This window comes from Lactuca saligna, chromosome 5 (assembly GCF_052625555.1).
Source record: "Lactuca saligna cultivar CGN05327 chromosome 5, ASM5262555v1, whole genome shotgun sequence".
NCBI classification, from domain to species: domain Eukaryota; kingdom Viridiplantae; phylum Streptophyta; class Magnoliopsida; order Asterales; family Asteraceae; genus Lactuca; species Lactuca saligna.
Genome location: NC_136421.1, coordinates 211,210,907 through 211,229,962, shown reverse-complemented (window position 1 = coordinate 211,229,962; position 19,056 = coordinate 211,210,907). Strand labels below are relative to the sequence as shown.

General features: G+C 34.8%; 1 long non-coding RNA gene across 3 annotated transcripts; it reads right to left on the bottom strand.

The window, feature by feature from the left end:
* Positions 1–12,680: 12,680 nt before the first annotated feature.
* LOC144997511 (uncharacterized) lies at positions 12,681–15,633 on the bottom strand. 3 transcript variants are annotated; one of them, XR_013659830.1, is made up of 4 exons: positions 15,272–15,633; positions 14,604–15,153; positions 14,288–14,358; positions 12,681–14,037 (listed from the first exon to the last, which is right to left on the bottom strand). It is a non-coding gene; the product is annotated as an uncharacterized LOC144997511 (long non-coding RNA). The 3 variants fall into 3 exon arrangements; XR_013659831.1 differs by having other exon boundaries at positions 14,288–14,808; positions 14,931–15,153; XR_013659829.1 differs by having other exon boundaries at positions 14,288–15,153.
* Between the last annotated feature and the right edge of the window lie 3,423 nt (positions 15,634–19,056).

The following is a 19,056-nucleotide window of genomic DNA, read 5'->3' as shown; positions in this document are numbered from 1 at the left end:
GACTTCAGATCCTGATCTGCAATCATAGCTTTCCAAAGCCGTTGTCAACTCTGATCATATCAGATACGCGTGTCCTTAGATAAGGGATCATATATTCCTCCATTCTAGATATCGTATGAGATATGATTTCAAATCATTCTCTTTGTACTATATCTCGATTTCTGATTTATGACGACAGACTAATTGAACAAATCAAATTAGCCCTAGCCCGGCCGAGCATTTACGTTTGTCATCACTAAACCAATGAGGGGCCCAAAAGATATCGCTTTTATTCTTTGAATAAAAGGAACAGATAAACTTTGATACAATGCTTGCTTGCACTTACTAACCAAATCACACACAACAATATGTTTTATAACACCAAGTTACTAGTGCGTTTACATATTATCAATGTGCAACCGATTAGCAAGATACAACTCACACATCTCAGTTTCAAGAATATAAGATGTTATCGTCTCACCAATCACTCGTGATATAATTCATGGAGTGATCCAAGTGAGCGTGGGTTTAATCCAATGCTCAAATCATATTCGTAAGCACTCATGAACATTGCAGCAAACATTTGCTTATGTCTAATACTTTTCTAGACAATCCACACACCAATTCATGACAGTCTTCATTCATATCTACTTCCAACATATGAGAAACTGTGGCCCGTTCGAATAATTCGATTATTCTTAATAAACTCAATTATTCTGGAAGTCAAAACATGCAAATGTGAAACACAAGAATAATACTAATCCCATATGGCCTCAAACCTTTGAGTATAAATAAAACGCCTTTTATTTATCACCATATTGATTACTCATTATTTGTCGTTTCGGGTAATCAACTTCTTTCTTGAATTCCAGCACTTGTCCCATGCTCCTAGCATGCACACAATGTTTACCTATGGTTCTTACTTTTGTGAAATAGACAAACTGAACACATTTCCAATCATTCTCATTTTACAACTCCAAATTCTTTTTCATAAGTGTGAGAATATCAAATTCGCACTACTTATAGAATATGCTAGATTCTAACACTTTATGCAACGATCCTTTCGTAATGTCACTGCACCAAAGTCACAAAGACTATTGCCAATGATATTACAAAGTCCTCTATCGGAGATTGTTACAAGATAATTCCTTAGATACGATGTCTCTCACTCAAAGTACATTCCTTTGAACATCCTTTTGCATAAAAGTTTTTAATCTAGACATAGATTTTCAATATTTACTTCCTAATATGAACATGCTTCCATATTTTCCTCATGACAACTCATTCTTAATAGAATCTTTTCTATTTGTAATAATGTCGATATGGTCCATTCAATACCATGCTTCCAACTATTCACAAGCAACCAATCCTCGTCGAACTTTGGATTGTCCTTTGGTAGTTGTTTAATTATTTTAGTCAAAACCTATTCTAGTCCTTTTTCCCTCTAAATGCGCTAGACATTTGGAAAATTTTAGAATGGTCAAACATTAAAGCATTTGCAATCGATCCTATACCTGAAGCGTATGGGACACGACACATAATGTTTTATTTGCTATGTTCTCAAAATTCGATTGTGAAGAGGAATGCCGTAATCATAATCGAAATTTTAAGAACACACAATGTACCTTTGACTAAATTTATTAACATTCCACAACCTAATCCTTTAGATTTAAAATGAAGCATAATATTCTCTCCCTTAATTATAGGAAAACAACTTTATAACCCTTACTACTTTGCAAGGTTTAACACTTGTTTTCTATAATTAATATTGCCAACTTTGCAATACGTGCCTTAATAATCATACAATCATAACATTTATGCTCCCACTGACATGATGATTATTATAAATCATAACACTTATGCTCCCACTAGCTTCGACATGTATTCACAAACATCTTAACTTTCAGAAAACAATACCTATTGAATTTCTTAAGTCCATGTTTCTAATACTTAATGCTTTGATAATCTTTTATCAAGGCCTCTTAATATTATACACCTTTGCTTTAGATAGTTCATATGTGTGTCTAAACTATTAAGACTAATTGCCAAACCTCACAATTCAAATCATGGAAAGGGATACCGTAACCATAATTGAATTCGAGAATGCAACTTTACAATCACTATCTTCTTAAAATCTTTCTTAGTGAAAGCATTTCCTCATAATCATTTTCATGAAGGAGTAAATCTTACGACACTTAGATTTTAATGGTGTATATGTTCCTATCCATGTGAATTTGTTAAAAACAAAGTTTATGACAAATTCAAACTCATATGGACCGAACTTTCTTAATCTTGATTTCTTGCCTTATGGTAGCACAACTGCCCACCATGTCTTCCAAGTAGTTACGCAACTCACCTTTTCCTATCAATGTACCTTTCATTGATTAAGGTGCCTTGCCTTTTATGCGTTCAAAATGAGAACTCATAGGACTCACATGCATAATTAACTTAATTGGAGCAGCACAGAAACAAAATTATGTCAACACGATAGGTTGTAAACCTTAACTCATGTGCTAGTGATGATTGATAAGGTTTATTTGATTTGTTCTTGAAACCTTTCCAGACCATTAAGACTCCCACTCACTTCTTGACATATAAGATTCTTTTGTCAATAAACATTTCTTGACAAACAAATATTCAAGAGTTAGTGTAGTTTTTATCAAAACACTTCATAAATTGGTCCTAGTCGGTCTTTGTCTTATTCAAGACATCACAACTTTCCACATTTGATGAATGTTATAAACCTTTAATACTTTTCACTCACTGTCACAATCTTAACTTTAAGACTTGTTATTGGAACGAAGTATAATAGACTTCTTGATTTAACCATTTCTTCAATCCTTGATTCCTTTTCTTAAACATACAATTGTACTAAGACTTACTTAGAGGATCAATTGAGATATGGTTCTTAATCATTAAGACCCATTATAAAGCATAAAAGCTACTCTCCCTTCTTCTTAGAATGGAGAAACTTTTATCTTTCTGCCTACTTGATTCTTCTTATTCGTTCTGCTATTGATTTAAACATTTTCAATCAATTCAGAATTACACTTAATCTTATAAGCATAATCATATTTACTAAACCTTTAGTAAATCATGACGAATGTCTTTGTTACTCTTATGGTGGACTTTGATCAACACGCAACTTTGTGTACTTGATCTCTTAGTCCTTCACTTGACACTTTGTCAATGAATTAGTCTAATTTCCAAAATATGAATTTCTCATTCATCGTGCAACCAAGTTGCATGATTCCAAGTGTCTGTCCAATTGAAACTTGGGCGATGAGAAACTCTCCCTATTTGGTAAATTCTCGACATTTCCATAAATAACATAACTAAGAATCATATCCATTCATTGTAGAAATATGCAAACATCAATTTTCATAACGATTTCATTGCAAGGAAGTAAACAAATAAATAAATGAGTCAAACAAAATTTATTTTATTTATAAAAGCAGCGGAAAATCATTTGTCCTTACAATGCAAAATCTATTGAAAACTACGTAAAAGGAAAATTTCTATCATAACTATCTACGCTCAAAATCCAATCTTCAAGTCCATGCGATCGAGATCCATCTCTTGTGATTAGATTCATCTTGCTCTCTTATCAAGCTTCCTTTCTTTTCACCGATCCTACAAAAACATTCAAATGCAATCTTATCACATCATGTATTAAGAATCAACGAATATGAACTTAATTAAGTTAGATAATGGATTTTACCTGAAGCACATCCATACTCTTTGACTCTCCCATCTTTGGAATTTTCAGGCTCTTGGGGCAGACTTCTATCCAATGCCCTTTCTCTTGGCAGCAAGCGCAGGTCGCTTCTCTTAGAACGTCCTCGGAAGCATGGTCGGTTGACTCTCCCAACAAATATGCTCCATTGCTTCGCCAAATCATTTCTGATTCAGCAGCAATGAGCATGTAGGTTAGGTTAATGAGGTTGTCGTCATGATCCATCATATAATACTTTCTTTTGAACTCATTATATGATTCAGGAAGTGACTGCAAAACCCAATTTACAGCCAAATCATTCGGGAATGACACACCCAACATTATCAACCTATTCATGTGTGATTTCATTACTAGAACGTGGGCACACACGGGCTTACCATCTTCATGTTTCATTTCCAATAGGGCTTTAGTGATATTGAACCTTTCAATTCTTTGATCTTGTGGATTAGGGAGAATAATTGGAGGAGGAGGAGGAAGTGAAGCATGATTTCTTGTTCCTCGATCGAATCGTGGAATATCATCTTCATGTGGAATGCTTGTTCCACGGGATTTGGGAAGACCATAGTTGTCAAACTTTGACATCTACAAAACGGGAGAAAACAAATTCAAGTTAGTTGATAGATTGAGTCCTTAGTAAATCACCCAAATGAAATACTAAGGCTAGTACCCAACACAATATTCTACAACTCGGTAGAGGGATGCCGTAACCCTAATTGCAGAATATTTGAAGGTAAGTGAATGACGATTCACTAATTTCCACCATGAAAAACGAAAAAGAAATTTAAGTTTTAAATCTATGAAAACTCCTAGATCCTTTGAGATTCATTGAACTTTCAATGGCATGTTTAAATCTCGATATGCCCCTCTAGTTTGTGACTAGGATGCCGAGTATCACAAAGCCGGTGTGAATAACCATGCAAACTACATGGTGCCCTCACATGTTACAGTCACCTATTCGATGTGCCGGTAAACCACACACGCTCCACCGAACTATGACAAACATTTAGTCACCCTTTGCAACCTTTGCTTAGAACCATTTAGTTTGCCGGTAAACCACACACGCTCCACTAACGTCTTCGCAAGGGCACAAAGTGTAATTTCATGGAATTGCATCAATTCACTTTTGCCTAAGTAACTAAGATTGGGAATTAGAAAAACATTTAGTTACTTTGTATTTCATTATACTTATAATGGAAGGTTTCATCCTATCCTACCCGTTCGGCTAACGACCCTCCACTAGTCAAGAGTGCGGTGGGTAAGAGTGGATACCCATTCAATCGCCATTTTATAGGCAATTTCCTTAAACACCCCTTATAGACCAGCTTCGTGAATGAGGCCTACTAACGGTAAGACTGACTTTTACTCATACATATATATATAATGTTAGACTTTTAATGTTATATATATAGTATAGGGTGTATTTTATACTTTTAAAATACTATGTGGTTAACTTTAACAATTAATCTTTTAATTCAATTAAATGGTTAACCTAAACTTTTATGGATTTATTAAATCTCTTTTAATTATACTCCTTAATTAATTAATAAAACCATAAGGGTGTATTTGAACTTTTCAAAACATTTCTAGGGTTTTAGAATTTAACATTCCTAATTAACTTTTAATCAACTTTTAAATTCCAAAACTTGAGGGCAAGTTTTGAAACCTTTTTCAAAACATTAGGGTTTTAACTATTTAAATTTCAAAACAACAAAACTTTTAGGTTCAAATTTAAACTATAAAACCTAAATGGTAAAATATGAAACTTTTCATAACAACAAGGATCAAATAACAAATAATCCAAATTAACATTTAATCACATAATTATCTATATTTGATTTATTTAATGATTTCTTGCAAAACAATTTATCAATTTAATCAAAATAATCAATCAATTATCATATAAGGAAACAAATATTTTATTAATTGATAATTATCTTTAATTAGATCAAGGATATAGTCATATATATCATAAAATCGGATTTATATTGATCTAACATGATAAGGTAACTATCCTAATGCAAAAACAGCAAGAAATCCCGAGATAAGCATTATCTGACGAGTTGACTCGTCGAGTCACCCTAGACTCGGCGAGTTCAGCTATGGACTCGGCGAGTCCAGCCTCTAAAACATCAAAAATCGAATTTTTTTAGATATACAATGCATCAATACAATTGAAACCATCCTAGGCTCTGATACCACTGATGGGTTTTGGTCATAAGACATCCTATGTGCTCATACAAACCCTAATGCTTGGATCTAGGTTTCTCTATTGTACATGCTTTGAATCCAAGACTATAAACCCTAATTCTAGCATTCAAGTAATCGTATTAATATGTAATTAGGTTTAAGATCATACCTTGATTGTTATGTAGCAATAACAAGCCCAAATCTCCTTGTAATGACTTTGGAATGCTTAGAGTCACAAGTGTCACTCCTCTAATGGCTTACAAACACCAAGAGCAAATGGAGAAGATATAAAGAGAGAGGAGAGATGTTAGAATTCGTCCTTAGGACTCCTTGGGAAGGGATACAGGAATTCATGAGCCAAGGGGTGTTTATATAGGTGTAGAGATAGGGTTTCAGTCATTATCCTTATCTAGTTGCTTATCCACAAAGCAACCCATAAGATAATCCTTGAATCCTTATCATAGTCGAATTCTAAGGCCTTATCACCTCAAATTCGTTCACCATATATTTAAGATAATCCTTACCTTATTTTGTAACTATCACATAATTACAAATCAACCCCTCTAGTTTAATTAATTACACTTGATCACAAAATTAATTCCTAATTAATTATTTACCAATATTAATTAAACAAATATGATTTCTCCTTTAATATATTATTCTTATAACATATTAATAAATCATAATATCCTCTCTCTCTTTATTTATTTCTCCAATCAAGTTGCTTTGGTGAAGGCAACCCAAAAGGAACATGCACCATCAGGTCAAGTACATACCAAAATAGTTATGGACTTAGACACTAATCCAACAGTTTCAAGCTAACTTGCATGCAAAATATTGGTTTGATGCCTTCTATACTGCAGTTTTTATAATCAACCGCATGCCAACGCCTCTCCTTGATAACAAGTTCCCTTTTGAACTACTTTATGGTGTAAGTCCTGATTATGCATGTTTCAACCATTTGGTTGTCGAGTTTTCCCATGCCTCTGTGACTATACAGCCCATAAAATTAAACCACGAAGTAAACCATGTATCTTTATTGGATACAGTGTCAACTACAAAGGATTTCGCTACCTTGATCCAACAATAGGTCGTATTTATACTACACGACACACACAATTTGATGATTTATATTTTCCTTACGATGGCTCATCCCAACCCAAGCGACACTTGGATTTTTCTAGTTTCACTGAACCTTCATCCACATGCATAGTAAACAAAACACCAGGATCTACTTCTACTAAAGTATCTAACATGTCTACTAGTCCGTGTTCTCTTTGTCCAAACTCTACTCGCTCTGCCCCTTCTTCAAGATCTGAGGGTTTTTCTGTTACACAACCGGATACTTCCTTGGTCTCGTCCTCCGGTGACATTCCAATACCACTTCAACCTTCAAACATGTCTGATCCAAATTCAACAGCTTTAGTTACAAGATCTTAATGTGGTGTTTTTCGACCTAATCCTCAATACCCCGCACTTGCTAAAATGATATATGGCTCGACTCTTCTTACTACCTTGTTGAATACATCTGAGCCTAAGGGTTTTAAATCTACTTCTAAATCTCTAGGTTGGTTTACTGTAATAAATGATAAGATCAGTGCCTTATGTGATAACCACACATGGGATCTTGTTCCACGTCCTCAAAATGTTAATGTAGTTGGCTCAAAATGGGTGTATCGTATAAAGTTTCATGTAGATGGGTCTGTTGACCGCCTCAAAGCCCATCTTGTTTCCCAAGGATGTACCCAGGTACTTGGGCTTTGATTTCACTTCGACTTTCAGTGTTGTAATTAAAGCATCTACAATATGCATTCTTTTCAACTTAGTAGTCATGAGAAACTAGGTTTTACATCAACTTGATGTTAAGAACACATTTCTAAATGGTTTTCTATCAGAAACAATTTTTATGGAACAACCACCTGACTATGTGGATTCTCGTTATCCCAACCATGTATGTCGTCTTCGGAAAGCATTATATGGATTAAAACAGGCACCACGTTCATGGTTTCAATGTTTCAGTGACTTTGTAACTCATCTTGGGTTTGTGTGTAGTCGTGTGTGATGGGTTATGAGCATAAATACATCCTATGTGTTCATGTAACCCTAATTGCTTTGGATCTAAGTTTTTCACTAATTGAACATGCAATTGAATACCAAAGCAATAAACCCTAGATCTAGCATACAATTTTTAAAAAACATATAGCAAAAAGGGTTTTGAGTTTACCTTTCTTGTTATGTAGTAATAACTACTTTACTCTTGAAAGCTTAGTGCCTCAAATGTTGTGTAACGCCTGTAGATCCGGGCTAGTCAATTTAGGGAGAATAGGGGTCGAAAGAGACTTTTATACAAAAGATTATTTAGAGTAAATAATCTTAATAAAGTTTTAGAATATGTCTCAAGGTTTCTGTACATATAAAGAACGCCGAAATCCGAGTTATAATGAAGAAGTTATGGCACGTCGAAGTTTTACGGCAAAACCGGCACGACACCGGGAAGCATAAATAGTAAATTTACGATGGAGAAACTTTTAGACTTAGAAATCTAAATGAAAGTTGTAGTATATGTTAAACTGAGAACATGCGAAAAAAGAACGCCCAAATCTGACTTCGTATGAGGAAGTTATGATTTTTCTAAGATTCGGCTTAGCAGTGCACGACCCGAAACTCGAATTTTAGTTGGAGCGGTTTTTGGCTTACGCAACCAAATGAGAGTTGAATATCTCATTAATAGGAGCTCAACGGTAAAAATATATACAAAAACGGAGTCCGTATGAAGGAGTTACGAGTTCTCCGCGATCATTTAACAGTCTAAACGCTTCCTACTGTTAAATTTGAGATCGGTCGAGAATTAGCCGACGTAGTCTAAATGAAAGTTGTAGATCCTGATTTTACCTACGCGTTGAAAAAAAGAACATCAAAAACGGAGCTCGTATGCGAGAGTTATGATTTTTCTAAGTTTGAAGGTTGATACGTGATAGGGGGTGACGTGGCACCACCAGAATTGGACACGTGGCACCACCAGAAGGCTGCCACATGCCCCAACTCGGCGAGTAGGTCCTCCTACTCGGCAAGTCCGTCAGGAATTCACCCTATAAATAGAGGTGTTGGGTCTTGCCATTTCTTCACACCTCTCAAACCTTCTTTCTCTCTTTGCACTCTCTCTCTCTCTCTCTCTAAAGGCCCAAACCCTTGTAAAAGCCTAGGTAAACCCCCTAGCACCCGAAGGAAGCCCCGAGGCTCCCGGAGTCACGAGAAAAGAGCCTTTCGGCTAGGGAACGCTGCTCCAGTGAAGCCCGGTTTTTGAGAAAACTCACTGTAAGTGAGCTACTCCTAACCTACCTTTAGTATAGCTTATGTTTCAATATTGTAATGTTATTAGGACCTTATAATAAGTACTTGGGCTATTATTATGGGTTATATAAGTATTTTTAATGCTTATATAATAGTAATAATATCTAGACTATTAAGTAGTCTCGACAAATATTAGACTAAACTCTAGTTGTAATGATACTAGGTTTTGTCCGAGGAAAATTATGTTGAGAGTAACGAAGTGTTGTTCAAGTGCTGAGTCACCACCTTCCCATGTGAGTGCATAGTTACTTTCAGATTACACATAGATATGAAGTATTTTATATAAATTGCATGCTATGTGTGCATATTATCTGAATACTTGCTATCCATGTTGGATGAATGTTTTATACATGTTTTCAATACTTTAAACTGTATAAGTATTTTATATATACAAAATATGTTGGGTAAAACATGGGTAGATGAATGATAAGGAATAAAAGCTTAAATATAGGAACATTAGTAGTACGGACCTCGTGCCCTATAGGTATACATTGACAACAGTGGACCTAGTACCCTATAGATGATCATTGGCAGCTACGCCACAACCCGTAGATGTTTTAGATCTACGGTAAACGTCCTAGAAGCTGTGCTCTAAGGACAGTATCGGCAGCTGCGCCTAATAGGGAGCCTTATGACCATGACAATAGCGTTTAAAGGTCAATACCGGTAGAAGCGCCTCATAGCAAATGTCCCAATTCTGGCAGCTGCGCCTAAGTGATAATATTAGCAGCTGCGCTTGACCAATGTGTTATTGGTAACAATGGACTTCATGTTGTTTCCTTAGGATGATCCTTAGGAATGAATGAACAAGGGTTAGCTGATCCTTAGGGTAAATCCTTAAGAAGATAATGCGAATGGGTAATTGGGTTGATTGTTTGATGTTTAAATATAATAATTATATTATTATAGGTTGAAAACCCTATGTACTCACCAGGTTTCCCAACCTGACCCACTCAGTTTATTTATATCACAGGTGCTGATATGAAGTCACATTACACTGAGAGATTTAAAAAAGATGTAGATCACTAGTGTAAATAAATGTAAGTTATGTTTATGCTTATGTTTCTGTATTGACGATGACATCCCAAATGTTTTAAAAGTGAATAAAAATACATTTATTTAGAAATGCTTTGATAACGCGATTATCATGTTTTTCTGAGAACAAATTCCGCAACATTTTTATTAAAAGAGATACTCTGACTTTTATAAAGAATAAACAAAATCAGTCTTTTCTGGACGTAAAAATGGGGATGTCACATGTTGCACCTCTAATGGCTCACAAACACCACTAGCAAGAAGATGAGAAGGAAAGATGAGGAAGCTCTTATAATTTTTGGCTAGGGCTCTCTGGATGCAAGCATTGGCCGAAAATCCTAAGTCTATAGGTTCCTTATATAGTTGAGGACTGCTAGGGTTTTTGGAGGAAACCCTAATTTCCTACTTAAGGCTCAAGCAACCCATGGACCTCCCATTAAGAAGCCTTTGTCAAAATCTATAGGGCCTCACTATAGATTTTCTTCCACTCCTAATTAAGGAGTCCATCAACCCAATTTCAGAATTATCAATGATTTTCAAAACAACCCATGTTCTTTTAATCGGATCATTTAATACCAAAATTAATTCTAAATTAATTTCTGATTAAATACTAATTAAATAACATGATTTCTAATTAATATATTATTTTCATAATACATTAATAAATCAATTTATTATTCCAAATAATAAACTCAACTTCTCTCTCCGAAATCATCATGTCAAGTTGCTAGGGTGAAGGCAACCCGAAAGGACCATGCTACTATCAAATCAAGTACTTACGAATTATAGTTATGGGTTTAGACACGTAATCCAACAGTACGAACACTTCCTTTTTTTGTTCTCAAAAAGGGTAACACCTTATTATAATTGTTTATGTTAATGACATAATTCTCACAGGAAATAATTAGTCCATGATTGCATCCTTGATATCTCAAATGCATTCCAAAAATATAAACGTCGAGAAAATTCAACTCGGATTGGAAGAGTTATGATTTTATGACAAATAGAAACCAACCACCTTAATAACCCTATTAACGTCAAAATGGCAAAAAGATATTGGTTGACTTTCGGCTAACACTACAAAATGAAAATTTGTACTATAGCATGAGATAAGAACTTTGAAAGTAAGAAACAAAGTTCATATGAAGAAAATATGAATTTTTAAAAAGGAATTAAGGGTGCGCGTCAATGTGCGCATCATGCACGTTGCGCACGTCTGGCCCCCAGATTCTTCGGAGATTTGGAGACGTGGACCACCAGAAGAGTGATACCTGGCAAGATTTGGATGGGCCACGAAGTGAGTACGTGTCACGCAGGAGAGTGCCCCGGCGCACACCATCACTATAAATAAAGGTGATTGCATCCTAGTTTTTCATCTCAAATCAATCTTCAAACACTCTCTCTCAATACTTTGATACCCTCTCAATGGCAAGAGACTCCGGTTTTAGAGGTTCCGATGCTACTTGATATGCTACTAGAGTGAGTTCACGACCCCTATTTTATTGTTTTAAATGTTTTCAGGGGGGATACATGCTTATCAAAAGGTTTTATGAAAATATTTATCTCATAAATGTCAAATCATTTTATAATAAGCTAGATGCTTTAGGATAGTATAACTATAGATACTATGTCTAGTTGTACGCTACGATGATATATACCCGGAAGAGGTATATACAAAGATAGTGTGAATATATATATATATATATATATATATATATATATATATATATATATATATATATATATATATATACTAGTCGTTTACCCGCGCCAAGCGACGGGTGCGAATAGTTTTTTCATAAATTAGTTTCTAAAGGCGATAAAAGTATCCAAGGGTAGTATCGCTCCCATTTAGTGGGGTAGTATCGCTCCCATCTTCTACATACCTCATAACGCATCTGTTCCAAATAACTCACAATCTATCTGCAACTATTAATTACCAATAAATGTCAAGCTTTGATTGTTATATAGGTGGTCGTGTTGAATTGTTTTTTTTCATACACATGTCATATTCTATAAATAAAATAACAAACACATCATTTTTTTTAATTAAAAGTAGTGAAATTTTCACAAAAAAAAACACTTGGTTTTCAACCCTTTCTCCATAAACATGGCATGTTGTCTAGTTTTTAGAAGTTTAGACTTAATATGTAGTTTTTAATAAACTATATTTAATAAACTATAGGGATATTTTTGTAATTTAATATTTTTATTATTATGATACATGTAAATTAAATTATATAAGAATTATACTCTAGTTATTTTCATACATAATTTATTTATTAAAAAAGAACTTAAGTTTGTTTTTGCCTTTTAGTTTCGTTTTTTACATCAAGCAAAACTATTTATAGTTTCCTGTCCATTACTATACAAACTATTGAAAAACTCTTGTAATAAAAACTAATAATATGTTTGCAAGTTTAATTCTGGCACTTATTGTCCACAATTTACAACAACCTAACTCTAGGTTTTCATGTTCGGATGCCACATCTAAACAACAAATAACCAAAGTACATCATCACCCTCACTTGCATTTTTTTAAGTCCATCGACTTCCCCTACAATAAATAACCAATGTAAATCACATTCACTTAAGTTTTTTTTTTTTCTAATTCTACCAATGTCGCCTGCCCCCTCTTTTAAGCCTGAGTAGACAAAGGCTTGCATTTCAGCTTAAATCGACGAGGCTTGTGTACCAACTGGAGAAAGACCCGTGCTCTGTCTTTGTATTGAACTTTAAAATAATACGAAAAATGCATCCTTTAATTGGAGATAGATGCTAAAAAGAAGTCCAATTCATTTTATCTTGTGAAGACATTTCTATGTGTGTTGTGTTTGATTTCACCCATACCCATGGTCTTTCAAAGTACTTCTTGTTAAACAACCATCATAGACAATGTTATGAAGATGCACTGAAATGTTTATGTTGATCATATTCTTAAAAATGAAGAGAAAGACCAAAACATATTGGTACCCATGATAGCAATTTAAGCTGAAATACTTTAAAAAAACTTATCATCATCAAAATATAAAGAAAATCAATTCACAAAAGTTAAATATCCTAACAATGATATATTTCCCAAATTTTGTAAACATTAATGCATATATTTTATAACTTGTATCTTTTTTATTCAATGATATCTAGTTTAGTATTTACTAATTTGGTATCACGCAATGTAAGATAGTGAGAAAAATGGATTACCTTAAAACTGTTAGCTTTTTTTTTTTTTTCCTTTCTATGTTTTCTCCGCCCACACGCTTCATTAAAATGCCAAGTGATTAACCATTTAATTAAAATCCAAGCCGATGTATAGGAAAAGAGATATAATCAAAATATAATAGAAAAGAAACCTTTTTTTAGTTATTTTAAGACATACAGAGCACTTTAAACCAAAAATATAAAACACAAGAATCCTTTTTAGTTATTTGAAACCAAAAAAACCGACAAACCTTATTTATGAAATTTCTAGCTAAATAGAGAATTTTAAACCTTGTTGCTATCAGTGGTTTTAAGAAATTTCAAACCTTGTTGCTATCAGTGGTTTTAAGATATTACTCTAACATGCAAAAAAAATTCATATTGGATAAAGTTGTCAAAGTAGAATGCTATAACTGAATAGATTTTCCCAAAGTAAAATGTTATAATTAGATATAACAGATTCAGACCTGGACCCTAATATGGCTGGTTAGATCCATATACCAAGCCTCCTTATTCATAGCAGAATTCATATGGTTATACGGTTATACCACCTGCATATAATAGTAAAAATGATATATTTAGTCATTAAAAGACCAAAATGCCCTTACTATATATATATATATATATATATATATATATATATATATATATATATATATATAGAAATAGAAAACACCCAAGAATGATTATAATTTATAATTTCAAGCTTCTGCAACTTCTTTGATGACCCTATACATATTTAAAAATCACACTGAAGTTATCGTCTCAAGGAATAATACACTAAATGATAATAAATCATGCCTTGCCAGTTCTTTTCTACTAAGTGCACCTCCAAGACTTTGTTAAGGAGTTTCATCTAGTCATCTTGACACCTGTTAAAGCACACATCACATTATTTATGTAGAAAAATAAAACTAAATTATGATTTTCTATAAAACACGTCCATCTAATGGTTTGATTTAAAACTAATAACTGACTTGTTCTAATTTAATTGATTGTAATCTTCAACCAGGACAATGTTTCAAGTCTGATAAAGACAGTCACACTTGTTGGTACATAAATATTAAAAATAGTGATCTGATGTAGAAATAAAGTAAATAGCATGTGAGAAAAATACCACCATTACTGGAATCATGCATATTAAAGGCTTGAGCTACATTCCTTACATTGAACGATTTTTTGAGGGTTTTAGGCAAAGAAACCTTCAAAGTCATAAATATAAAGTTAGGTTCTTGAAATTGAGAAGATTCAGTGACCGAAATACAACATTGAAGAAAAAAACTTGCTCTTCTTAAAGATAACGTCTTTATTGTTCCAAAGACCTGATAAATGTAAACCCAAATAAATTAGTTAAAAAAGGAAACAATAGGGATGCTACATGCTAGATTCAAAGAAAATACATATGCAAAAAAAGATGAAAAGGGGACTAAATAAAGATGTTTACCGGTCCGATTTAGCTGCATTTTATAGAGATTGAATGTACTTTTTGCTCAATTTCATTACAAAAGATAATCCATATCAGAAGGCACAAAAATAGATGTGTTTCTGGGGAGCCAAAACCTCTTGTTCGAATAGAAGTTGGGGATGCCGATTTAGGGTTGAAGGCTTGAGGCTCTTTCAGATTTTGGTGATGTTGGTGGTAATGGTATTTATCATATTTTCCCAGACTTCTTCGTCCATGGAAAATCGAAATTAGATAGAGAATGAAAAAGATAAAATATAAATAGAGATCTAAAAAGGCAAAAAAAAAAAAAAACCTAACCACAACCTGGAGCTGATACTTACCTAGAATAATCGAATGAGTTTGCGATGGTCTCTGATGAATGAGTTTGAAGATTATGGTGGCTAGGGTTTCTCATTGCACCGATCGTCAAGGAGGGTGTCCAGGTAGCTGAAGATGGAGTAAGGTATGGTTATAGGCTTGCGGTAATCTCCAATTAAGGGGAGAAGGAGGATAATGTTGATGCTTGAGTGTCTGGTGATGGCGGTGTAATAGTGGTGCGACAGTGGTGTTGTGATACGGAGTTGATGGCGACGGTGGTATTAGGTGTGAGGTGGTGGAGACGATGGTGTGATGAGGTGTTGGTCCTCGGTTATAGAGAAAGAGGAGAGTGGTGGCGGAGGTAAATGCATAGATGGTGAATGGAGAAGAGCATATGTATTGTATAAATTATATAAATGGCCAAGGTATATGATTATAAGGGCCAAAGAAAGGGCGAAATAGTGGGGAGGTTGTTGGAGGGGATAATAAATCAGATATGGTTAAAAACTATATGTATGTTGACCAACTAAGATTGGATGTATAAATTTATTGTACATATTGCATAAGGATTTGTACGACTTAAAATTCAACGATTTAAAATTCAACATTTGACTAAAAATGCTTTATAAGGTTATATATATATATATATATATATATATATATATATATATATATATATATATATATATATGCGTAGAGGTAATTTTGGTAAGATAAGAGATAAAAGCCTAGGGTTAATGCGTTAGTAAGTTGGTTATTCATCCAAAAGCCTTGATTAAATTCGAGATATCCTCAATACCTATAATCGTTAGTCTTGCGAGAGCTAGGAAGTTATGTATAGATCTATACAGGCCCATGACAACCCCACCTGCGATTGCTAGCTACAATCCCGACAGGATACCTTCCATATAAGTTATCATTCAACGTCCGATGAAGCGCCATGATTTGGGGTACATTTACGGTCATATCGTTGATTATAGATGCTCACGGTAATATATTAAAAATTGTCTTGGAGTTTAGATTACCATTAGGGACGCCTGATATGATAATTAAAATACGTTAGGATCGTTAGATATCCTAAAAGATAATAAATCAGGATTAATAAAAGATATCTTAATTAAAATATGTTAGGATCGTTAGATATCCTAAGAATATAGTAAATTAGGATTAATAAAAGATATCCTAATTAAAATAGGTTAGTATAATTAGATATCCTAAAAAGATAGCAAATTAGGATTAATAAAAGATATCCTAATTATAAGACGCTATGATCATTAGATATCCTAAAAAGATAGAAAGCTAAGTCAATAATTAAGAAAGGTTCTCTCAAAGAAAAGGATTCTTAAAAAGATTAAAAAATAAAAACTCGTGCACTCACCAACATTATATTGATCACTTTCGAAATACGTGTATTCTTACGTTAGTAAGATTGGTGCTCGTTATACTGTCACACTGCTACGGTGTTTACACTAAAGGTTGGTTAGGGGGTGTGACAGAGATGGTATCAGAGCATATGTTTTTTCTATAGAGAATTAGTATTTCCTTATGAATCGCGACTTAGCATTTCTTTAGGAATTACAACTATAGCTTAGGTCATATACTCCGATAGGGTTTGTCCTCAAACCTATAAAAAATATATTATAAAATTTTCTACCGATAGATTATGTATTGGAAAGGTGACTAGACTGGAACTGTAACACTAGGTTGGTGGGTTTCAAAACAACTATATGCCAAAATGATCCTGCCCAACGACTTTTCCTACATGGACGAACCATATGTAGTATAGAAGAACAACACAATAATAAACTGCCAATCCCAAATATATAGAAACACAACAAATAAAGATAAATATCCAGGAAAAATTCAGTGTGTAGAAGTTGAGTCACTCCTAAGTGTAGCCCGATCAACTATGCTTAGTCTTGATTGAACAAATACAAAAACTGAGTTGGGATAGACAAATAATAAATAAAAAACATAAATATATAAATACAATCCCAGACCAAGTAAACTATGTCAGAATACATAATCAAAATACAAAAAAAATCCACAAATATACTCCTTACTACTCTCCGACTCCGTCTAGGTGCCCTCATCGTCGTCATCGTCAGTATCTCCGAGATGTGTTTCTGAAGTACCGGCACCATCGTGACTAGTGGTGCATGGCTGAAAAGGGGTCTTCATTGTCAGTATCTCCAGGACGTGTGCCTGAAGTACTGGCACCATCCAATAACGCTCCTCTTGTACAGCAACAAGACCCCGCATCATGTCATCAAGAGTAGGCTCTGGACAATCAGGATCCACATGCCTAGGTCTCTGACGTCTCCCAAAGGCAGGATCAGGAATGACCTACAGCTCCACTTGCCAAATCAGCTTGACGATGTCATCCTCCGGTATCCTCTAAGGCTACCCCACCACCCTAGTCAAAACCCACATCTTTCCGAGAGTAGTAGTACTCAGCTCCCAGATAGATATGGGAACCATCCTACTAGTGTTAACCCCATAGGATTTGTCTTAAAGACAAACCTCCGTATGGGTGAGGCACCACATGTTGAAAAGGTTGCTAGAAGGAACCTTGTCACACTCCTTTCTGTGACAAATGGTGGAGGCGACCAGTCGGTGAAGAAACCGATAAATAGGAGAAGGTAAGGCGCTCTCCTTGGCCGACCGGGAGACATAGGTCCCCCGAGAAAGGGCCCAAACCTGCATGTAGTCATACTCCTGCGGAGGAATAGTGATACAGCTATCTAAGAATGCATAAAAATGACGAATCAGAGTCTCCTCAGCAGTGTAAATCCCTTGACGTCTACCTAGCTCTATGAGGCTACATGAGCGGGATACGCCTCCCATGCGAAAAGAAAACACTGATCGATCAGCCCAAAGACTTGAGTCTTTGTCAAAACTGACTGTCTAAAAGAACTCCTAGCATAGCTCCTGGTATATCACTTCCCGAATCCCAATGACCCACCACCATCTGTGGCACACGAAAAGCTCGAGATTGTTATCATCCCGCAGTATCCAAGTGAGAAACGGCGCCAGCCGAGCCACCAAAGCAGTATACCCGCCATATTCCTAGAAAGTGCCAGAGGAATGATGACCTTCTTGGATAGAAGGGCGCTAAGGAAAGAAATGAAAGTGCTCCGATCAGGAAGGTCATCGAGGACTGTAGGAAAGGATGCATTGGCCAGTTACGAGGTAACTGACCCACAGCCTATCGACCTCGTCTCGACATATCTACAATAAGATGTAAATACATAATTAGAAATAAGTTAAGATCACTTAAAAATGGATTAAGATAAGGCAGACGCGATAGATGCATGTTGCATGCGAGTGCATGCTGCGCACGTGCATCTGTGCAGCGCTCCCCAATAACACGAAGAACAGCAGGCATGCATGGTAACCCACTGTTTTGTCCAATTTCCAACCTAAAAATCAATTAGGGATGTTCGGTTAGTCCTCTATGACACGTATAGGCTTCTCATTTCGTCCAAAACAACATTAAATTTCGATTTTAGATCAAAATATGCAAATTCTAAAAAACTCAAAATGAGAATTAATAAATGAATTAAACCCAAAATTAAGTATATAGGAAGTAAAATCAGTAGTGTAGGATGCTATATTAGTCATCAATTTCACAAAATACAGCCAAAAATTGCAAATCGATAAAATCCTCTAAAAACCCTAAAAACTCAAAATTTAGTCCACAATTTAGGTTAGGATTAACCATAGGAGTTACCTGGTAGTAGAGAGATAGATCGAAATGAAGAAATTAACGAAAGGAAGCATGTGCGCCAAGTGTGCATCGTATGTG